This window comes from Polypterus senegalus, chromosome 13 (assembly GCF_016835505.1).
Source record: "Polypterus senegalus isolate Bchr_013 chromosome 13, ASM1683550v1, whole genome shotgun sequence".
NCBI lineage: Eukaryota > Metazoa > Chordata > Cladistia > Polypteriformes > Polypteridae > Polypterus > Polypterus senegalus.
Genome location: NC_053166.1, coordinates 70,970,353 through 70,995,496, shown reverse-complemented (window position 1 = coordinate 70,995,496; position 25,144 = coordinate 70,970,353). Strand labels below are relative to the sequence as shown.

General features: G+C 39.0%; 1 protein-coding gene across 1 annotated transcript in view; it reads right to left on the bottom strand.

Annotated features, from left to right (window-relative positions):
- mbd1a (methyl-CpG binding domain protein 1a) overlaps positions 1-25,144 on the bottom strand; it is a 315,995-nt gene that overhangs the window by 243,417 nt on the left and 47,434 nt on the right. The window lies entirely within an intron of this gene.

The following is a 25,144-nucleotide window of genomic DNA, read 5'->3' as shown; positions in this document are numbered from 1 at the left end:
AGTTCTGTGCACAGCCAGGCTGTTACTGTTGGAGCGCGAAATGCATTCGAGCCAGAAAGCTTCACACGACCCCAGCACCGCACACCCCCTCCTTCCCCTCCCCTCCGACCTCGCTGCTCAATGTCATCCGCACACACTCTGTGGAGAAAGCGATTGCACAGTCTTTTCGTGCCTTTGCCTTCTGTCTCTTCCTTTGTGTCGCTGTGTGTTTTTCCTTATTGCAAACAAAGGTTAACCTCGACACTGGCTACCTCACTTGTTTTATATATATATATATATATATATATATATATATATATATGTATGTATATATATATATATATATATATATATATGTGTGTGTGTGTGTGTGTGTGTGTGTGTGTATTTTGCTCACTCCCCCGCTGCAGTGTTTAAATTCAAAACTAATAAGCAGTGAAAGAAACCACAAGCTGAGTAGGCGTCGTGTTTTTGCCCGATAAATGTATTCTGCCCTTCCCCCCGCTCGTTCTCGCTGTCATTTTGTTTTACTCTCTCTCTCTCTCTTCTCTTGGCTCGTTGGCCTCTCTAATGTTTTCCGCTAGCTCGTGTACTCTGCCTCAGAAGAGAAGCATTGATTTGGGAAATTTGGTAGTATGCGTCACAGCCTAAAACCTTAAAAGTGATTTAAGTTTTTGTGTTTCAGGAAAAAATCAACAGCGTAAATGTGATAAGAGAAAACAATAATGAATAATGTTTCATATTTGAGCAACTGCTTCCTGTTGTTTAACTCTCCCTTCATGTTTTGTCCAAAGGTAGCCTAAATGTTATCGTAGGTTGCAACTGGAACCTTTTTTGATTTCTTTTTCTCCGCAGCTGAATATTTTTTTAATCGAATATTGTATATTCTCATATAAAGGAGACCGGTACACTGTACTTTGGTATGATGGAAGATGCTTGGCTACAGAAATGCCCCTAATCATTATAAGATAAAACCCTGTAGAGACTTCTAGCGAACATGTAGTGACAAGGAGGGATGCAATTTACAACAGTGAGCCACAAGTCCAATACTACTGGTATATCTGGTTCATAGTGATTTGTTTTTAGCATCGAGTATGAAACCTTGTACAAAACATTAAAAAGAAGATGTTGAGTCGGATGAGGTAGAGGTGTATTCCCAAAGCCTGGTGGTCTTCTGTCGTTCCTGAGTATAGAAATTGTGACTTCACGGCACTTCTTGTAACTCTTTTTTTCTTAATAACTATGGCCTACCACTTTCTAGCATCTCATTTTCTGATTTTTTTTTTTTAAACGATAATGTCCCTTGTAAGACTACCTTCAAACGATGTGTCTTTTTCCCTTGCAGCTGGCCAAAAGTATTTAGTTTTTCTGCGATTACCAGCCGCATTTCTTAAGTAAGACTTCATATGGAATCATATATGAAATTAGAGTTACAGGTCTGCAAATAATTTTTCACCAAGCCCATGGTGAAGCATTACTTAACACAGCTGACTAAACATTGCAATGTCAAGGACCCTAAATACGTTTAGAACATTTAACAATTTTCACCTTTGTAAGATCGACAAAAAACTGTTTCGTGAGGTACATTTTCTTATGGCATATCTTAAGCTTGAACCTGAACAAGTGATGATTTTTTAAGTGGCCAAAGATTACCTACTATTCACAAAAATACGCAGATTTTTTAGAATGTTTGGTTTATAGTGGGAACTTCTTGTTTTAGATGATGTGACCACAAAATCAAATACTGAGCACTGAATTTGTAATGCTAGAGAATGCAGACAGCCCTCGTGTTATGAACAAATTTGGTTCCTGCCAGTGTTCAAAGCACAATTTTATAAGTGGGAACTTGAACTGAAAATACCCATTAATATAAATACTGGAAAAATACATTATGCTTCCTTACTTATTTTACAGTTAAATATTTCATACTTACTAATAAGTAGACAGTAGATAAGTATTACTTTACTTTAAATCACAAAACAAATACTTCAAACTAAAATGAACCATGGGTTTTGTGGGTGCTATACTTGTCTGTGGTGGTGAAGTGGGAGCGGAGTCTAAAGGACAAACTCCTGGTTTACCAATCGTTATACAGTGCATCCGGAAAGTATTCAGAGCGCATCACTTTTTCCACATTTTGTTATGTTACAGCCTTATTCCAAAATGGATTAAATTCATTTTTTTCCTCAGAATTCTACACACAACACCCCATAATGACAACGTGAAAAAAGTTTACTTGAGGTTTTTGCAACTTTATTAAAAATAAAAAAACTGAGAAATCACATGTACATAAGTATTCACAGCCTTCGCTCAATACTTTGTCGATGCACCTTTGGCAGCAATTACAGCCTCAAGTCTTTTTGAATATGATGCCACAAGCTTGGCACACCTATCCTTGGCCAGTTTCGCCCATTCCTCTTTGCAGCACCTCACAAGCTCCATCAGGTTGGATGGGAAGCGTCACTGCACAGCCATTTTAAGATCCCTCCAGAGATGTTCAATCGAATTTAAGTCTGGGCTCTGGCTGGGCCACTCAAGGACATTCACAGAGTTGTCCTGAAGCCACTCCTTTGATATCTTGGCTGTGTGCTTAGGGTCGTTGTCCTGCTGAAAGATGAACCGTCACCCCGGTCTGAGGTGAAGAGCACTCTGGAGCAGGTTTTCATCCAGGATATCTCTGTACATTGCTGCAGTCAACTTTCCCTTTATCCTGACTAGTCTCCCAGTTCCTGCCGCTGAAAAACATCCCCACAGCATGATGCTGCCACCACCATGCTTCACTGTAGGGATGGTATTGGCCTGGTGATGAGCAGTGCCTGGTCTCCTCCAAACGTGACGCCTGGCATTTACACCAAAAAGTTCAATCTTTGTCTCATCAGACCAGAGAATTTTGTTTCTCATGGTCTGAGACTCCTTCAGGTGCCTTTTGGCAAACTCCAGGTGGGCTGCCATGTGCCTTTTACTAAGGAGTGGCTTCTGTCTGGCCACTCTACCATACAGGCCTGATTGGTGGATTGCTGCAGAGATGGTTGTCCTTCTGGAAGGTTCTCCTCTCTCAACAGAGGACCTCTGGAGCTCTGACAGAGTGACCATCGGGTTCTTGGTCACCTCCCTGACTAAGGCCTTTCTCCCCCGATCGCTCAGTTTAGATGGCCGGCCAGCTCTAGGAAGAGTCCTGGTGGTTTCGAACTTCTTCCACTTACGGATGTTGGAGGACAGTGTGCTCATTAGGACCTTCAAAGCAGCAGAAATTTTTCTGTAACCTTCCCCAGATTTGTGCCTCGAGACAATCCTGTCTCTGAGGTCTACAGACAATTCCTTTCACTTCATGCTTGGTTTGTGCACTGACATGGACTGTCAACTGTGGGACCTTATATAGACAGGTGTGTGCCTTTCCAAATCATGTCCAATCAACTGAATTTACCACAGGTGGACTCCAATTAAGCTGCAGAAACATCTCAAGGATGATCAGGGGAAACAGGATGCACCTGAGCTCAATTTGGAGCTTCATGGCAAAGGCTGTGAATACTTATGTACATGTGCTTTCTCAATTTTTTTTATTTTTAACAAATTTACAAAAATCTCAAGTAAACTTTTTTCACGTTGTCATTATGGGGTGTTGTGTGTAGAATTCTGAGGAAAAAAATGAATTTAATCCATTTTGGAATAAGGCTGTAACATAAAAATGTGGAAAAAGTGATGCACTGTGAATAGTTTCTGGATGCACTGTACATCCCAGTTTTCACCTATCATCCTGAGCTATGGGTAATGTAGCATTCTTTTAGAGTTTGACTTTTATTTAATGTCTTTTTGGACGCCATTATTTTTTTGTCTATGGGCAGCCATTTTGTGGGTATAGTCATAAAGATGCAGGTCCTGTTTCTAGGACTGTGATCTCTAAGGTCATTACAACGTGGCAATTAGTGAGGGGTTAAAAGGTTGTCTCAACTGCCATTTTGCATCCAAGATTGGGCCAAGCTAAGCAACTCACTTTACTTGTTATTTTGATTACTTGTTATTGAAACAAAGCTCTGCCTTTTGGTTAAAGATTCAGCTCTAATATTCTGTCTTTTTGATTTTTGGTTTCAACCCTCACTTTGCCTTGATTCTGTTCTTTCTCTTATAACTCACTTATTTCACAAAGTTATTCCATCCTCTATCTCTCAGCTTATTTTGGGCCTTCAGTGGTGGTTACACTGACATAATACTGTAATGAATTAGGAAAACAAAGAAATTAAGAATTGGGGTATGAAATGTAATGCACAAATTAATGTCCTACCAAAGGAATATTCTGATTTACATAATATGTTTAGCAAGAGTTTTTCACCACAGCTCCTCCCACATTGCAAATATGATTGTGGCATTGATTTTTTATCTAATGCACGCCTCCCCAAAGGTAAAATCTATCCATTAAGCCATCCAGAAAATCAAGCTATGAAGGAATACAGTATATTAAAGAGACTTTGAGGAATGCATTTATTATTCTTTCTTTCAGTCCAGTAGGGATGGGCTTTTTCTTCGTCAAGAAAAAGGATGGAGAATTGTGAACCATGCATTGCCTATCATGAGCTAAACAAAAATGCAGTAAAGAACAACTACCCCATTCCATTTATAGTATCTCATCATTTCTTAATCATGTGAGAGATTCCATCACTTTTTCAAAAGTGGATTTAGGACGTGCATATACTGTAATATGATTAGAAAAAGGGAAGGAGATAAATAGAAAACTGCATCTAATGGACATTACAAATACCAGATAATGCTTTTTGGGCTTGCCAACATGCCAGCAGTATTTCAATCTTTAATCAATGATATTTTCAGGGATGCTTTTGGGCATTATGTGTTTGTCTCTATTAATGACATTTTAATTTTTTCCAAAGATTTAGAAACTCTCATTTAACATGTTTATAAAGTATAGTAAAGTTCTGTGATCTGATAACTTGTTTGTAAAATTAGATGAATGTGAATTTCTTACTGATTGAGTTCAGTTTCCGGGTTATGAAATCATGCAAAAGGGGTTAGTAATAGATCAAACAAAAGTCTTGGCTAGTTTAAATTGGAAAACAATAGAGTGTGAAACAGATCCAGTGTTTCATAGATTTTGCAAATTATTACAGAAATTTTATGAGGAAGTTCAGTTATATTTCCTAACACTTCCCTGAAAAAAATTAAAGAAAAAATGTATATGGACACAAGAAGCTTTTGGCAAGTTAAAGTTTTATTCACCACAAGTCCCAAATTTGAGATACCCAAACCCCTCATATCAATTCATTTTTAAAGCGGATGCATCCAGTATTGGGGTGGGAGACATTTTATCACAAAAATCTTCTGATAAAGAAGAAATTCATCCATGTGCCTTCTTTTCAAGAAAACTATATTCTGCAGAGCAGAATTATGATTCAAGTGACTGTAAGCTTCTGGCAATTACATTAGTTTTAGAGGAATAGAGTAATTGCCTAGAAGATGTCTAGTATCCACTTGTAATCTACACTGATCGTAAGAACTGAATGTATTTGAAGTCTGCTGAACATCTAAATGCATGTTTATTCTTTAGTTGTTTCAATTTTGTAATTTCTTATAGATCTGGAAAGAGAAATGGTAAAGCTGATGCTCTATCACATATTTACGAACCTAACAAAGTCAATCTGATCCTGAATGCATTATTTTCCCAGAAATGTTTTTAGGAATTATTGTCACAGCTTCATCATACAATTTAGAAATACTGATTCAAGAAGCCAAGTCTACTAAGCCTCAAACTATTACATTACCAAGGGGTATTTATAATATACATCCAAACCTACATAGTAAGGTATGAGACTGGGGTCATGGGTCTAATATATTTGACCAACTAGTAGTGTCAAGAAACTCTAGGCACCCTCAAGGGATATTTTTAAATAAGAAAACATGAAAAAAAAACACTAGAGAGTATATTTTGGCACGTGAGGGTTTCTTTAGGGCAAAATCTTCTCAGGGTCTCCTTGTAGGTTTGTTGCAACCTATTCACATCCATTGGAGGTGCTTTTGCTGGACTTTATCACTGATCTCCCTCATTCTAAAGATTGTTTTTCCTAATCCGCAAATTTCTTTTTGTAAGAAGCTCCCTTAAACTAACAAATTATCGTATGTAAGTATTGTTTGTTTACATGATTTCCCATCTTTATTTTATCAAAATATGAGGTTTTGGAGGATATTCTGTGATGAAATGAGATGTACAGTAAATTTGACCTTAGGATATCTTCCTCAAACCAGTGGGCAAACAGAAAGGGTTAATCAAGACCTTGATTCCTGAGATATTTAAGCAATTCAGGTCAGGTTAATTAGAGCATACAAGGTTCACCAAAATGTTTGGCTTGCAACTCATGATTTCCACCTGAGGACTCCGTCCTGTATACTAGCACCATATTATATACTGTAGGTCCTTATGTCATCAGAATGTGAGTGGGACCAGTTTAAGCAGGCCCACTTCAGTCTAAATTTGTTTCTACATATGTTTCCTGGTTAAAACCTGTGGGTTATAGTCCGTATTACTCTAATAAGACTCCTCTTCCACCAGTGTCAGTGGATGATTGCGAAGAATTTGAGATTCAGTTCAATTCAGATTCTCGACATCGGTGTAAAGGGGTTTAGTATCTTGTACACTGAAAAGTGTATAGCCAAGAGGACTGCTCTTGGGTCTATTCCAATTACGTTCATGCAACTGATCTATTTTCTAGGTTTTACAGTTGTGCTTGAAAGTTTGTGAACCCTTTAGAATTTTATATATGTCTGCAAAAATAAAAACATCATCAGATTTTCACTCAAGTCCTAACAGTAGATAAAGAGAAACCAGTTAAACAAATGAGACAAAAATATTACACTTGGTCATTTATTTATTGAGGAAAATGATTGAATATTACATATTTGTGAGTGTCAAAAGTATGTGAACCTTTGCTTTCGATATCTGGTGTGACCCTCCTTTGCAGCAATAACTGCAACTAACCGTTTCCGGTAACTTTATCATTCCTGCACACCGGGTTGGTGGAATTTTAGCCCATTCCTCCATACAGAACAGCTTCAACTCTGGGATGTTGGTGGTTTTCCTCACATTAACTGCTTGCTTCAGGTCCTTCCACAACATTTCGATTGGATTAAGGTCAGGACTTTGACTTGGCCATTCCAAAACATTAACTTTATTCTTCTTTAACCATTCTTTTGTAGAACGACTTGTGTGCTTAGGGTCTTTGTCTTGCTGCATGACCCACCTTCTCTTGAGATTCAGTTCACAGCCAGATGTCCTGACATTTTCCTTTAGAATTCTCAGATATAATTCAGAATTCATTGTTCCATCAATGAAGGCAAGCCGTCCTGGCCCAGATGCAGCAAAACAGACCCAAACCATGATACTACCACCACCATGTTTCACAGATGGGATAAGGTTCTTTTGCTGGAATGCAGTGTTTTCCTTTCTCCAAACATAACACTTTTCATTTAAACCAAAAAGATCTATTTTGGTCTCATCCTCCACAAAACATTCTTCCAATAGACTTCTGGTTTGTCCATGTGATCTTTAGAAAACTGCAGATGAGCAGCAATGTTTTTTTTGGAGAGCAGTTGCTTTCTCCTTGCAACCCTGCCATGCACACCATTGTTGTTCAGTGTTCTCCTGATGGTGGACTCGTGAACATGAACATTAGCCAATGTGAGAGAGGCCTTCAGTTGCTTAGAAGTTACCCTGGGGTCCTTTGTGACCTCGCCGACTATTACACGCCTTGCTCTTGGAGTGATCTTTGTTGGTCGACCACTCCTGGGGAGGGTAACAATGGTGTTGAATTTCCTCCATTTGTACACAATCTGTCTGACTGAGGATTGGTGCAGTCCAAACTCTCTAGAGATGGTTTTGTAACCTTTTCTAGCCTGAGGTCCTCAGAAATCTCCTTTGTTTGTGCCATGATACACTTCCACAAACATGTGTTGTGAAGAGCAGTCTTTGATAGATCCCTGTTCTTTAAATAACACAGGGTGCCCACTCACACATGATTGTCATCCCATTGATTGAAAACACCTGACTCTAATTTAACTGCTAATCCTAAAGGTTCATATACTTTTGCCACTCACAAATATGTAATATTCAATCATTTTCCTCAATATATAAATGACCAAGTATAATATTTTTGTCTCATTTGTTTAACTGGTTTCTCTTTATCTACTTTTAGGACTTGAGTGAACATCTGATAATATTTTAGGTCAAATTTATGCAGAAATATATAAAATTCTAAAGGGTTCACAAACTTTCAAGCACAACTGTATAACAAGCCTGGTTGTTCAGAGACCACCGCCCTGAACACGAGCGGTATTTTGTTATTGAACTTCTGTGCTTGTCACAGATTGTCCATAATGAACACGATGTTCAATCATAAGGGTGTTCATATGTGCACTTGGCACCAGGACACCCTAGGCCTCAGTTCGATGATCGACTTTGTGGTTCTGTCGTTGGACTTGCGGCCACATGTCTTGGGCACTCGGGTGAAGAGAGGGGCGGAGCTGTCAACTGATAACCACCTGGTGGTGAGTAGGCTTCGATGGTGGGGGAGGATGCTGGTCAGGCCTGGTAGGCCCAAATGTGTTGTGAGGGTCTGCTGGGAACGTCTGACAGAGTTCCATGTCAGAAGTAGCTTCAACTCACACCTCCGGCAGAACTTCGACCACGTCCCGAGGGAGGAGGGGGACATCGAGTCTGAATGGGCCATGTTCTGTGCCTCTATTGTTGAGGCGGCTGACCAGAGCTGTGGCTATAAGGTGGTCGGTGCCTGTTGTGGTGGCAATCCCCAAACCCGTTGGTGGACATCAGTGGTGAGGGATGCAGTCAAGCTGAAGAAGGAGTCCTACCGGACCCTTTTGTCCTGTGGGACTCTGAAGGCAACTAATAGGTATCGGCAGGCCAAGCAGAATGTGGCTTTGGTGGTTGCTGAGGCAAAAACTCAGGTGTGGGAGGAGTTTGGGGAGGCCATGGAGAACAACTTTCGGATGGCTTCGAGGAGATTCTGGTCCACCATTCGGCGTCTCAGCAGGGGGAAGCAGGGCAGTGTCAACACTGCATATGGTGGGGATGGTGCGCTGCTGACCTCGACTCGTGATGTTGTGAGTCGGTGGGGGGAGTACTTCGAAGACCTCCTCAATCCCACTAACATGCCTTCCAATGAGGAAGCAGAGCCTGGGGACTCAGAGGTGGGCTCCCCCATCTCTGGAACTGAGGTCACCGAGGTGGTTAAAAAACTCCTTGGTAGCCAGGCCCCGGGGGTGGATGAGATACGCCCACAGTTCCTCAAGGCTATGGATGTTGTAGGACTGTCTTGGTTGACATGTCTCTGCAACATCACATGGACATCGGGGACAGTTCCTCTGGATTGGCAGACCGGGGTGGTGGTCCCCTTCTTTAAAAAGGGGGACCGGAGGGTGTGTTCCAACTACAGAGGGATCACACTCCTCAGCCTCCCTGGAAAAGTCTATTTGGGGGTTCTGGAGAGGAGGGTCCGTCGGATAGTCAAACCTCGGATTCAGGAGGAACAGTGTGGTTTTTGTCCTGGTCACGGAACAGTGGACCAGCTCTACACATTTAGCAGGGTCCCGGAGGGTGCATGGGAGTTTGCCCAACCATTCTACATGTGTTTTGTGGACTTGGAAAAGGCGTTCAGCCATGTCCCTCGGGGAATCCTGTGGGGGGTGCTCAGGGAGTATGGGGTACCGGACACCCAATTAGGGCTGTTCGGTCCCTGTACAACCGGTGTCAGAGCTTGGTCCGCATTGCCAGCAGTAAGTCAAATCCATTTCCAGTGAGAGTTGGACTCCACCAGGGATGCCCTTTGTCACTGATTCTGTTCATAATTTTTACGGACAGAATTTCTAGGCGCAGCCAGGGTGTTGAGGGGGTCAGGTTTGGTGGACTCAGGAGTGGGTCACTGCTTTTTGCAGATGATGTTGTCCTGTTTGCTTCATCAGGCTGTGATCTTCAGCTCTCTCTGAATCAGTTTGCAGCTGAGTGTGAAGCGGCTGGGATGGGAATCAGCACCACCAAATTCGAGACCATGGTCCTCAGCCGGAAAAGGGTGGAGTGTCCTCTCAGGGTTGGGAGCGAGATCCTGCCCCAAGTGGAGGAGTTCAAGTATCTCAGGGTCTTGTTCACGAGTGAAGGAAGAATGGAGCATGAGATTGACAGGCGGATTGGTACGGCGTCCGCAGTGATGTGGGCTCCACATCGGTCTGTCGTGGTGAAAAAGGAGCTGAGCCGTAAGACAAAGCTCTCAATTTACCAGTCGATCTATGTTCCTACCCTCACCTATGGTCATGAGCTATGGGTAGTGACCGAGAGAACGAGCGAATACAAGCAGCTGAAATGAGTTTCCTCCGCAGGGTGTCTGGGCTTTCCCTTAAAGATTAGGTGAGAACCTCAGTCATCCAGATGGGGCTCAGAGTAGACCCGCTTACTCCTCCACATCGAGAGGAGTCAGATGAGGTGGCTCAGGCATCCGATGAGGATGCCTCCCTGGAGAGGTGTTCCGGGCAAATCCAACAAGGAGGAGGCCCCGGGGAAGACCCAGGACACGCTGGAGGGACTATGTCTCCCAGGTGGCCTGGGAACGCCTTGGGATTCCCCCAGAAGAGCTAGAAGAAGTGGACAGGAAGAGGGAAGTCTGGGCATCTCTGCTCAAGCTGCTGCCCCCGCGACCTGACCTCGGATAAGCAGAAGAGGATGGATGAATGGACAGATACCTTTTGTTGTTCTGTTACTCCTTGCAAAATCGCTTACTTATTCTTCAAGGGAAGAATTACATAAATGTTAAAGTTTATTTAAAAATATGCTTCTTTTCTGTCCTAAATTACCAAGTAAGAACAACCCAACCAGCAATACATGTTTCCCCCCACCATTGTCAGAATGAAGTAAGCAAAGAACTTCAGCCATTATATTCACAACAGGGATTAGCAGAGAACATCCAAACTTTAAAAATAATCACATTCCCCCCAAATTTAAAACCAAAGTGTCGAAATGGAGTCTTACTAAGCTTTAAATGTACAGTTGCCTGAAGTTTAAATTCATGCCATGATTCTGTAAATCAAGCCTGTCTCAGGCTTGTTATTAATAAGCATATTAGCTTGAGGCAATTTAAAGGTTTTGCAATATGTGGAGCACTAGGGTAAATGAAGCTTTGGAAATAGGAGACACATGCTACAAGTTAAAAACCTACATTGCCAGGGCTTATTTAAAGAAAAGGCAATGGCCCCTGCAGCCCACTGTACTGAAGAATGAAGTAGATGTCTATGGTAAATCAAAATGAAGGTGCCTTATTATCTGGGGCACCTCGGTGGTAAATAATTTAAAAACAGTCGTATCAAACGGTACAAAAGTAATGTTGAGAGGAATATGTTTTGATCTATATCCAGAAAACATAGCACCTAATCCAGGTAACCTGATAAGTGTGGGAAATCACCAATAGTCAACAAGACAGGAGGAGCAAGTCAAAAAGGAGTTGAGCGGGACCCAAATCACTGAGTTACAACCACACACAAACATCAATTAAGCACTTCTTGCTGGTCATGATCACCATACACAACTTGCATTTTTTGCAAGTGGTTGATACACAATTGGACAGTGGTCTGTAATGGTCACATCCCATGTTCTAGTTTCCAAGTGCATCATATTACTAGGTAATGCCTAACTATCCACAACTGCCATATAGAATGCATTTTCAGTTCAAGATTAACAACACGTTTAATATTGAATGCTTCTTGTATGGCATCTTTATGTTAAAGCTGCACCCTCATACACCTTTAAAGCCTTTACTGATTATTACCACATGTACATGGTACAGTAACATTCTTACTTACATGTGCTAATCAACCTAAAACGCCAGACCACCTTTCTATGAAAGAAATGGTCATCACTTTTGCTTCAGCCTTACTCCTCAATGACTCTTTTCTTGTATTAAAAATTTGCAGTAGAAACCACCATGGGTTGTCTTTTTGTTTCCATGATCTTGAATTTAGATGGTCCTTACTGTAAAAATCTTCTTATGTTCCTTGCCTGACAATTTCACCTACTGTAGAGTTACAAAATAAGCTGCTTATTGAAAGATGACTACTTTTCCCACATATAGGAAAATTACTGTATATACTTGCGTTTAAGTTCTCCCATGGATAAGTTGGGCTTGATTTTACTGTATAATATCTGGTATTTTACAATGTTGGTCGTATAAATCGAATGTGGAAAGCTCACGCTATTAATCAAAGAGATTACAATATGCTAACGCCCACCTGAGAGAGTAACTACAGAACACACTGCCTTTTTTTTCTATGTATTGTCCCTATATGACCACACGGTAATACCTGCACTATTCCGAAGCGAGGTTTGCACTGTTTCGTGTTTTTTGTATCTCACACCCTCATACACCTTTATCATAATAGCATCCCTTATCTACAATGAAGCGTTCGGTCAGAAGAAAATATGAAGCTGGTTTTAAATGAAAAATCGTTGAAGAGTCGAAAGAAATTGGCAACTGCACTGCTGCAACAAACAATTCGATGTGTCTGAGAAACTGATATGAGATTGGAGAATGCCAGAAGATGTAAAAAAAAATAAAAATGAAGTGTTGTATTTTTGAACAGGCGCATAAGTAGGGGTCTGATTTTATGATTGATTTTTCATGTTTGAAGACCCAACTGGTACGCGAGTACATACAGTAATCAATTTCCTTCCTCCTGACAATACAAATCGTTTTTACAGTTTTGCAATACATCACTGACTTCCACGGGTCTATCTGCAAAACACTTGTGTGTTGATTATTTAGGGATGCCATTAGTGATTTTGGTATTGTGTAGGTTTTTATTTATTTACACAAACTTGTTAGGTTAATAAATGTCCCTAAAATGGCCCCACATGTATGAGTGTGAGTATAATCTGGCAGGTTTTAGCTCCTCTCTTGGACTAAATACTGCTGGGAATACCTTTGTGACCTATAAATGTAATGAGTTGCAAGGGGTATGGATATTATTGGATATCCCAACCATATAAAAAAAATGCAAAATCTGCTCCCTTTTACAGTATTATGTTGATGTGTCTTTCATTTAGTCATCACTACTGTTTAACTTACCAATTGGTAGACATTATTCATCACACATTTTAACAACAGAATTCGAATTTTATATGTTTTCAATAGCAACCCCCCCTGTGTTGCTAGAGTAGTAGAAATGTCGCTTCATACAGATGTTAAACAGACAAAATAAATCTGATTAATACATCCATTTTGCTAAGAACATTACCCTTATCAGCTTGAAGGGTTGTCTATCAAAATGAAATAATTTAAAGTTCAGATTTGAAGAAAGAGGTCAAAGTTAATAAAAGTATAATAAAAATATATATAGTACATTTTTTTATTTTAAAGATAAGGATTTAATATTTAATATCAACAAGAAAGTAAAAAAGCAAATCCAGTGGGAATAATTGTGAGATAAATCTCCCTAAGATAGGAGTGACAGGATACAGCTCTTTTGCATGTTATTTGTAGGGCTAGGTATGGTCTCAAACTATATTTATATACATTAAGTGACTCAGATTGCTAAGACAAAAGCTTCCATTCATCCTCCTTTTCTGAATTCATTATTTCATGGACAGGATGGCAGGTACCCACAGCTTTATTTTAGGAGATTGTGAGCAAGTTAAAAAAATAACCGTCACAGAACATTTCATATATATTTCTGGCCTATTGTAAAGTCACTGTCTAATTTAAAATGTACATCTATAAGTAGTAGGAGGAAATGTGATCATCCACATAATACTGACATGAACAACAGGAGATAGTTTACTATAAATCCCAAAATCCCAAATATGAAGTAGCAGTACTAGCAACTCATCCACCAGATAAAAAAAAAAACATGCATTTTGAAATATTGAGTTCTAGAATAAAGGTTTATTACAGAAGGCAGAGCCTCATCTTAACTGGGTTAATGCTGGGTAAGGTGCAAACCTGTGTAAAAAGACATTCAAATGAGGCTTATTTTGCTCTTTAAAAATCACATAACTTGATGAACTGTGTTCTTTTCTCAGTTTTATTTTAAAATTAAATATCTCCTTTGTGTACTTTTTTCATTTGGAATTATCAAATCTTAGTACCTACTATGCATTCTCCATTGGTGCATTTAAATGGTGCCCTCTGTTAGAACATTACATGTATGCACTTTATATTTTGACTAGCAAAATACCCGCGCTTCGCAGCGGTGAAGTACTGCATTCAAATTTTTATTAAAAAGAAAATTAAACTTTTTTAAACTGTGGGACAATATGCCAATAATTATTTGTTAAGGATCTCTTTGTATACCATGTTGTCAGTTCGGCCCTCCGGTTGTAACATGACCAAGCTGTGCGCTGAGCTTACTCTTGAGCATGTAACTTACAGTTGGCCATGTGAACAGTAATCTTGTCTCAAATCTCACAGCTTGGATTGCTGCTGTCATAATCGGTTTGAGTTTCATGGTTTGTTTCAATTACGACAGTATTTGCAGGATTTGTTGTGTTGAAGTGACATTTGGCATCTGTCAAGCGTTGTAAGCACACAACCAGTTTCATTGATAAAATCACATCCAGCTTTTGAGAGTTTAAACATTCATAAACATCAAAGTGTCTACTACTGAAATCGTCACCTGTGAATCTAAGATGTTTAAGAGGCATTGGCGGTTGTCGAAAGGTGTAAAATATTTGGCCATTTCGGTACATTTGAAAGCGACAACCGAACAATTCAGCGGCAGCCATCAACTCACATGCAGAACCATAGGTGAAGGGCTTAAGCATTTCACTCTTCTAGTGCTCCTGTGTAGTATAATTATCTCCTGTACCGTCATCAGTCCACACCTTGAACCTGTCCCAGTCATTCAATACATAAGACAGAATGTTCCTCCGGATATCAAGAGTGAGCCTGATATGGCCGTGCAATGTGTAACAAAGAGAATGGAAAGGGTAGGTGGTATCTCCGGGCATGGAAACCACTCGGTAAGTGACAGTTCTTTGATCGATAGAATTTCTTGAAGATGGGCCCATAAGTAACAAAGACTGTTGAAAAGTTCAATATGGCGGCCGACAGTGGCATCATACTACCGAAATAAGTACGTACATTGGTTTCAGTTAGTGGAGGGAGGCCGCCTACCAAATTTCGAGAAGATGGGCCATAAATAAGAAAGTTCAACATGGCGGACGTTGTTGACCGTTATGACCATTACGTGTAGAAGTTCGAAATGAAACCTGCTTAACTTTTGTAAGTAAGCTGTAAGGAATGAGCCTTGCAAATTTCAGCCTTCTACCTATACAGGAAGTTGGAGAATTAGTGATGTTGGAAAATTCAATATGGCGGCTGACAGTGGCGTCATACCACGAAATAAGCACGTACATTGGTTTCGGTTAGCTAAGGGAAGCCACCTACCAAATTTCGTGAAGATGGGGCAGTGAATAAGAAAGTTCAACATGGTGGACGTTGTTGACCGTTATGACCGTTACGCGGACAATTTCGAAATGAAACCTGCTTAATTGTTGTAAGTAAGCTGTAAGGAATGAGCCTGCCAAATTTCAGCCTTCTGCCTACACGGGAATTTGGAGAATTAGTGACGTTGGAAAATTCAATATGGCGGCTGACAGTGGCATCATACCACCGAAATAAGTATGTACATTGGTTTCGGTTAGCGCAGGGAAGCCGCCTACCAAATTTCGTGAAGATAGGGCCATGAATAAGAAAGTTCAATATGGCGGACGTTGTCGACCGTTATGACCGTTAAGCGTAGAATTTCGAAATGAAACCTGCTTAACTTTTTTAAGTAAGCTGTAAGGAATGGGCCTGCCAAATTTCAGCCTTCTACCTACACGGGCAGTTGGAGAATTAGTGACGTTTGGAAAATTCAATATGGCGGCCGACAATGGCGCCATACCACCAAATAAGTATCGACATCGGTTTTGGTTAGCGCAGGAAGCCGCCTACCAAATTTCGTGAAGATGGGGCCATGAATAAGAAAGTTCAATATGGCGGACGTTGTAGACCGTTGTGACCGTTACGCGTAGAATTTCGAAATTAAACCTGCTTAACTTTTGTAAGTAAGCTGTAAGGAATGAGCCTTGCAAATTTCAGCCTTCTACCTACACGGGAAGTTTGAAAATTGGTGACGTTGGAAAATTCAATATGGCGGCCGACAATGGCGTCATACCACCAAATAAGTACGTACATCAGTTTTGGTTAGCGCAGGGAAGCCGCCTACCAAATTTCGTGAAGATGGGGCCATAACTAAGAAAGTTCAACATGGCGGACGTTGTCGACCGCTATGACCGCTACGTAGAATTTCGAAATGAAACCTGCTTAACTTTTGTAAGTAAGCTGTAAGGAATGAGCCTGCCAAATTTCAGCCTTCTACCTATACAGGAAGTTGGAGAATTAGTGATGTTGGAAAATTCAATATGGCGGCTGACAGTGGCGTCATACCACCGAAATAAGCACGTACATTGGTTTCGGTTAGCTAAGGGAAGCCACCTACCAAATTTCGTGAAGATGGGGCAGTGAATAAGAAAGTTCAACATGGTGGACGTTGTTGACCGTTATGACCGTTACGCGGACAATTTCGAAATGAAACCTGCTTAATTGTTGTAAGTAAGCTGTAAGGAATGAGCCTTGCAAATTTCAGCCTTCTACCTACACGGGAAGTTGGAGAATTAGTGATGAGTCAGTCAGTCAGTCAGTGAGTGAGTCAGTGAGGGCTTTGCCTTTTATTAGTATAGATTATTTAATATCTAGTCATTCATCCAACATATATTCATATTAGTGCATGTTATTTCTGCTGGGTTGTCAGATTTCCTTTGTCCTTCAAAAGCATATGAAAGGAGGAAGTATGGAATGTTACATTTTTACAATAGCTATACAGTATATCAATTTATAAAGTAACAAATAATACAAATTTGATTCAACATTTTCTCTAAAAATGACTAAATTAAATGGAGGGTGGTACTGCAGCACAGAGGTAAGCACTGCTGCCTCATAACTTCAGGCACTTGGATTTGGTTCCTGGCTACGTCATTGTATGCATCAAGTTAGCATTTTCTCCACATTTTAAAGAGACTTGGTTTCCTCTCATATCTCATTCATGTGTATATTAAGTTGATTAGCATCTCTAAATGCTCCCAGTAGGAGTTGTGTGTATGTGTGTGTGTGTGTAATGGTGTCCTGCGGTGAAATGGTATTTCATCAGTGGTTACTTCCTGCTTCTGAACAATTGCTGAAGTGAAGAGAAAAATGGACGGGTTGTTAAATTAACTTATTAAAGTTCAATTAAATGTATTGATTTTTATGTATGAAATATGTACATAGGCATGTATTGTTGCGATTAAACCCTGTATTACATACTTTTTATTGAGCCTATGCTGGACCAGCACAAGTTTACACAAGGCTGTAAATGCTGCTTTTAGGCTTGGCTCTGCCTCCCTGTGATTCTGATTAATTTGTTTATACTTATTAATAAATGTCAATATTTAAAATGGACTTTGCTTTTATAAAGACGAAAGGATGCTTAACAAAATAGATGTGGAGTATTAAGTGCTAAATATAGTGTAAGGATCTGGCATATCCAGCATCTCCCACCAAATGCAATTTGTTTTTCAAACACAGATAACAAATTTTTACCAATGAACACATTTTTACCATTTTCTGTTAACATTTTAACATTTTATTGCATAGCAGGACAATTCCACGTTGGGAAGATTAGTTTTATCATTTTTTCATGTTTTTTTTATCAATTCAGCAATTAATTTAAAAAGTCTAAACTAATGAAAGAAACACCATCACATTCAGACTGAAAGTGAAATCACTTATCTGATGAAGTCAAAGTATTTGGATGACATGTGAAATACAAGGTCAGGTTACAGAAAGACCAGCTATGAATATCCCTGAGCTCTAAAGCACATACACATTGTATACTTACTACTTTGTTAGTGAATTACAAAATCTTAATCGTAATCGTAATTTTCATGAACTTACTGTACCTAAACACAAGTACAGCAAACCTTTAACCTTTGAATCTCAATGTAACATGTCAGTCCCCTGTCACATGTTTTGAGCCAGATTTGCATTAGTACTTTTTCAGAACTATCCTGTTGTTTCCTTCTTCTCAACCTTCCAGCTTCCCGCCAAACTCTTGGCCAGACAACTCTAACCCTTTTTCAGGCTTGTTATTTGCCTAGGATAGACTATTACAACTGTAATGCAACGGCTCCCAATACTGCTGTCCAACTGATCCACAGTCTCTTCATTTGTTTGCCTCATTTTCTTAACTAGTTTTCTATTGCAGCTAATCCCCACTTCAAAAGATTTGTCTTAACCTTCAGTTCCCTGTATTGCATTTACTCTTACTGCCTCAGTCCTTGCTCTGCTCCAATATCCCTCCAAAAAGGTCTCTGTTCTGTTAATGTTTGGAATTCTCCCAAACCTTGATCTTTTGTGCTGTGCTTTATTTCTTCACAGATTGGCATAGACGGCAGTATTCACATTCGAGATGACGGAAGAGTAAGACCTCAATACCATGATGGCAACCATCTTGACTGAGCTTCAAACTGTCAAGATTCAAATGAGCGAGATGAGGACCCAACTAGTGGAGACGGAGGTTCAACTCACCGCAGCAGAAGTGATGAAGCCAGAGGCTGCTCAACCCTCCCCTCCTCCACTTGTGACCCTTTCGTGGGATAACGATATTGAATCATACCTTTTGATTTTCAAGCTCACTACTTCTCATAACCTCTGGCCAAGAGCAGAGTGGGCGCACATACTAGTGCTGTATCTGAAAGGTAACGCGTGGCAGGCTTATTTTGATCTCCTTGAGGAGGACCGGCAGCGATTATGACACATAAAGGGCGAGGTCCTCAAACACTACTGCATCACGGTGGACCACCAGGCGAGGGAATGTTGTACATGGAAATTCAACCTCGATAAACATACTCAACCTCAAGCCTTTGAGATAAGGGGAAAAACTGCCCGCTGGCTTAAGCCAGACATAAACAACACAAGACAGCTCATTCAGCAGATTGTCTGCGAGACCTTGATCAACGTATTACCCGACTACTTTGCCCAGCAGGTCCGTAAAACAACCTTTTAAAAATATGGAAGCCCTTATCGACATGATCGAACTACAGAGCTCAGACATCTTTAGGATAAAATAGCACCCACATCAACACTTGATGCATCAATTCACTTATGAATACAAGTTGAAGCACAAGGGCAGTGGTAAGCAGTTGTTATTATTCTTTTTAATTAAGAAGGTGATAGGTGAAAAATCTGATCTAATTCTTCATTAATCTCTGGTAATAATTTGTAAAGTTCACACATCTTTGGACTTCCTCAATGCTTAAAGGTAGAGATCAGTTCAGTATAGGCTTTCCTTTACAATTGTCCATAGTTAGCCCCATTCTAGAGATTTCATACCCAAGAAACATTATATTTTCTTTATGAATCTCTAATTTTTCTATTTTTACAAATATATTTGTGTGACATAGTCTTCAAAGACTTGTTTCAGGCAAAGAATATGTATGTTTCTGAAGATCTTTAGAGAAAATCAAAATTTCATCTATGTAAACCAGCACAAAAATCCTCAAAAGGTCTCAAAGAATATCATTAACAAATAATTGACAAGACAGCATTACCCAATCCATAGGGTGTTACCCCATATCCATAATGTCCACTTGACCGATATCAGTGAGACTGTAAGGAATCCTAAGATCTAATTTAAAGATCCCCTTTACTTGATAAAGCATGGGGGAGATTAAAGGAAGAGGATCATTTATATAAACTGTGATTTTATTAAGTTTTCTGTAAAAGATACAGGGATGCAGTCCACTATCCTTTTTCTCTACAAAGAAAAACTTAGCTCCAATTTTACTATTGGAAAGAGCAATAAAGCTATTCTGTAAATTGTCAGAAATGCCTCATAGTTCCCTGCAATGAGTGGATGAAAGTGTAAACTTTAACCTTAGGCAAAGGAGCCCTAGTAAAATGTTCAGTAGAGCAATTATAATTCCTGTGAGGTGTTAGCGCAAGAGATTGTTGTTTGCTAATTACATTAGAATAGTCTGGTACTTGGGAGGAAGAACTGATACTGTATTGCACCGAGCTGGTCTAGGTAAAGTTTTAATACCTTTCTGCAGTGAATATGAACACTTTTAACTAATTTCATTATCCTTACAGTTAAAGACTGGACTATGCTTTTCTAACCAGGGAAACCAAAGATAATCTGCAGGTGGGGAGATTCAATAACAAAAAAATTAGTTTGTTCCTCATGGTTTAAACCAATACGAATCATAAGGGAAGGTGCAGTAAAATCCAGATGAATAGAACCAATAGGCTTCCCTACCAATGACAACACTCTGGCCTTTTACTTTAGTGGTATAGAGTAATCTGCAATTGTTCTGCCATTGAGGAACTAATACAGTTCTCCACAGACACCAAGTCTATTAAAGCAGTAGTCATGAAATTGTTAATTAAGCAGGGAATAACAAAAATATTTTTACATAGGGTTTGACTTCAAGTATCCAGCATACCAAACCATAGACTGGATGTTCTAGTTTCCTTGAAAATTCAAACAATTTGACACTATATGCCCGCTTTTCCACAATACAAGCAAAGGCCTTCCTTAACCTTACATTGGTATTCTCTTAAGCCAGCTGGTGTTTTTCCTAACTCCATTGGCTCCGATGTGACTTTCAGTTCAGTGGAGCAACTTACTGAACCTCTTTCCAATTTTCTTTCTGTCAATCTAGTACCCACCTTTTGTGCTAGCTCAATTACATTCTGTAATGTTTGTCCTTAATTTCTGTCAATAACCCTCTTGGAACTCAACTATGTATTCATTATTTGGTTTTAAACCCTGACAAATTTCTGATAATCTGTTAGCAGCTATTTCTGAATGTACCAGCATGACAAACATTTTTGATGCATTACTTGTTGCTTTCAAGTTATTTACTGCCTCCACTAACTCCTTGATGAAAGAGTGAACACTGATCATCTGTTATTTTTTTTAGTTCAATACACAGAAAAACATTTAGCAATTATAGAAAAACTAATTTTGACCACAGAAGGCAACAACAACAAGTAGTACCTAACCACAGTACCCAGCACTACTCAAACCTGTCATTTGTTTTTTAAGGACTTTTATTTCCTCCTGTATCTCCAGCATCTCTCTGAAAATGCACCTCATCTTGGGGTCACTCATACTGATCCAAATTATTGTTATATCTGCACACAAACAGAGTTTGAGAGTGACCTGGAGTCAGACAAGTAAATGCAAACAGGTAAAAACCAGTAAACTGAAAACATGACCATCAAAGCCCAAACAAAGGACAAAAATTATGGTCAGAAATTCAAGGCCAAAAAGTAAAAAAACAAAAGAACTTTAGAAAAGGAGTTTCAGTTTCAAGAAACAATTTTAAAAGGGATTTTCAATCTGCAACTTGGGTAAGGAAGTACAATCCTGGATTACATCATATCCCATTGCATCATTACCTGAAGGTTGCAAACACCAAGGACATGCTACTAGCAAATGGGAACCCAAAATGGCGGTGATCATGAAAATACAAAATGCCTGATGAAACAGTTCAAAAAATGTTAAAATTCGTAAAGAGACTGTAATTTCCAAAAATAAACATGAGATTCATATTCAGAGTGTTAGACCTCAGAAATCCACGGAGAGAACTTATGGAAAAAATAGTAAAAGAAACCAAAACCCTAATGACAGCCAGTGAAAAAATAAATGTAATAACTAAATTCCATAGTCTTTATAACCTCCAAAATGGAGTTTCAAACATTTTTAAACCAAGAATTATTTTAAAAAAATGAAAAACAAACACCAGATCATGACATACATAGGGAGGTGAAGGTGTGAATAATTATCATAGAGAAATAAACCAGACTCACTTTCCTTTCATCTTTCCTTTTAGAATTTAATACCAATACAATGTTGTAATTTGTAGCAATTTTAAATTAACTTTCAATGATTTTTGAATAATCTAGTTGTATGCACACACTATTCAAAAATGGTTCAAGGTCAAGATCCCCACATGATATTTTTAAATTTCCATCCATGGGCAACTTAAAATATATCCATTCAGCTTAATGAAAGAATGAATAAATCATACAGTACATACTTCAAGTTGAAATTAACATTCCACTTTAATGAATACATTTTCAAATGTGTTTTATAATGTATAACCTTTTATTACAGACGAATAGATAATGCAATTGCATAATTTTAAGTAGGGCTCACAGGGTAACGTAACAGAAAATTTTTGCTCATAAAGAAAAAATATTTTTTTCATGCCAAGCTGGGTCCTTAGATGGAGCATTGCATGCTGGTAGTCACAGAATACACAATGTGATACCCATTGATGCCTTTACTTTAAAATTAGTGGCCCCTAGAGTTACTGCAAAAAAAAAAAAAAAAATCATATGGCTTTTCAGTTCTGTTTTTATTCCTAAAGAAATACTAACAGACAAGTAAACCTTGCTTATGTCCTCATTACTTCATTTAATTTTTAGAGTGCTAATATTTGCACTCTATATATCTGTCTACCACCCACGGATGGATGGACGAGACAAAAGACAGAGTAAAACATTGCAGTAGATGCTCCATAAAGTTAAAAAAACTGTGACCAGCTCTTACCCCTTTTATTATATGCCTCAAGCTTTTACTGGGTTCTTACCACTGGATTTCATATATGGAAGAAAACCAAAAGTGCAAATTACATTACATAGGAGTTCTGGGAGAAAAAAACAAACGTGCACATTGGGGTCATCAATCATCTGTGCAAAGTGTGAAAAGGATTTTGAATCCAGAAGTCACTCCGTCAAAGCAGAAACAGTGGTATAATCATATCATGGTGGTTTGTAAGGCTCAGCTACGCCACATTCTCCTTGATTCCACCTCAAATCTAAAATCCGAATAAGATCAATGAACATAAAAGACCTACAGATTATGTGGTTATATGACCTTATAAAAGTTGAAAAGTAAAGATTAAACATTTCATCATACTACAGCTTTGGGTTTCACGTGACAGAAAGCCAGAAGAAGCTTGTGACAGGATGGTGGCGATGTGTACTACTGACTCAGAATCAACTAATCTGCACTCAAATCCCATGCAAGAAATTTGGCTGTTCTGAGTTTCTACCATTTTCCTCCAGTACTCTGGCTTTCCACCTAGAAAACATCCCCAAAAACATACTTGTCATGTTGAATGGCAATAACAAAGCAGCACTGTGCACGAGAGAGTATCAGCATGAGTGTGTGTGTTAGTGGACTTTGCAATAGACTGGTGCTCTGGGTGTTTCCTGCCTTGTGTATAGTGCTGCTGGGAGAGGCTCTTGCCAATCTTCCTACAATGCCCTTAATTGGATTACATAGGTTTGTGAATAATCTGTTAATGTTAAGGAGGTAATACAAAAATGCATTATTTTACTGAATATTTCTAATCTCTTATAATTTTACATCTAAGAAAAAGTCTGAATTCAACACAAACCAATCTGTCTGGATTTCAATCTAAAATATAAACAAGTACATTTTGTACTAATTCTTCACAATGTTAACAGGTGTCTTTGTGTGTGTATGTGTGTGTGTGTGTTTTTAATACACATACAGTATGTGTTTTACACATTGGTGTTTCTTCCTGAATTAATTTTTTATTACAGACAGTTAAACAATTCACAAGATGTGTAATGGAATCTAAAACAACAAACTGAGACAAAGTAATGTGCTGCAAAGAAACATACATATCTTTCTTCTAGCACAGTAACCAAGTTAATTTTTGTCATCTGAATCGCCTTCCCTCGCTGCTACTGCCTACGATACACATAGTAAGCAGATGGCATGTTCAGATCTGCATGACTCTCAGATGATTCTGCATGAGCCTGCTCTTTTTGATTGGCCACTTTGAATAAACAGCCTTTCCAAGACCCCCCAATTTCCTCACTAGTGGAACCATCATATTTTTTTTGTTCTGTTTGCCTTTTCTCTTTTTCTGTCTCTCAAAACTGGGTCATCTTATATTCTGTTTATTTAATGTCTGGATTCATTCTTTATTAAAAAGAAATAAGAAGATGACATTGCACAGCAGTCACTAAAGTGTTGCATGGACACCTCCTTTTCTTGCTTATTCACCCTATTGAAATAATGCCTTCAAAGATTCAAAGGTCTAATACTACCTAATCAAACAGAATTAATTTTTTTAATCACTCATCTGTTTATCATGATAGTTTTTTTTAGGTGGGAGCCATCATTGAAGAAAGCTATCCTGTTTATAATTAATATACAGTTCAAACATCTACAGTCTAAAATCTGTAAGGAAATGATCTTTCAGACAACATCCCCCAGTGACATTTTAAGCCTTTCCTGAAATGCAAGTAAAGTTTCAGCACTGCTCTGTTCATATTCATGCACATCCAGCAAAGAGGGACATCCCAGGCAGCTACTACAAATAAATCACTTATGGCACCACCTGGTTTAATGCTTGGCACCTCATAACAGTAATTCACCCTACGCAACTGCCCACAGTATAACCCTTATGCTATTGGTTGGCCATAGCAACCAATTTCTGGACATCTCTGTTCTTCTATACAGTATAATAATTCCATAAATAGCTATATAAATAGATCTTTAGATAAATAACAAAGTAGAAAAATGTACTACAACATATTCTTGTGGAGGTTCTGCACCAAAGCATTCACCAAAATACACCAAAGTGTATGCTGATGTTCACTTATGGTGTGAGGCCATTTTCAAGGATGCAAAGAGTTTCCTTCATACATTAACTGAGATATTAGAAAAGCTCTAATAAAAAACTCCACATCTGCTGCCAAATGCTGCTCCTCAAGGGAGGAGAGCAAGTGAACATGGGTGGAGTTCCAAAGGCAACCAGATGCCTCTTCTTCTTGGCCAAACACATTAGTGTAACTTTAAAAGTACAGTGCTGTGACATTCCTTGCAGGGGATTGTCCAACAAGAATATGGCTTATTGCAGTGAAAGTAAGTTTGAATTTCAAGAAATTATTTTTATTTCTTTTAAGGAAAGCCCAATTTTATATCTTTTGTAAGGGGGAACAAAATAATTTTTTAAGTACACTCTTAAAAATAATAGTAC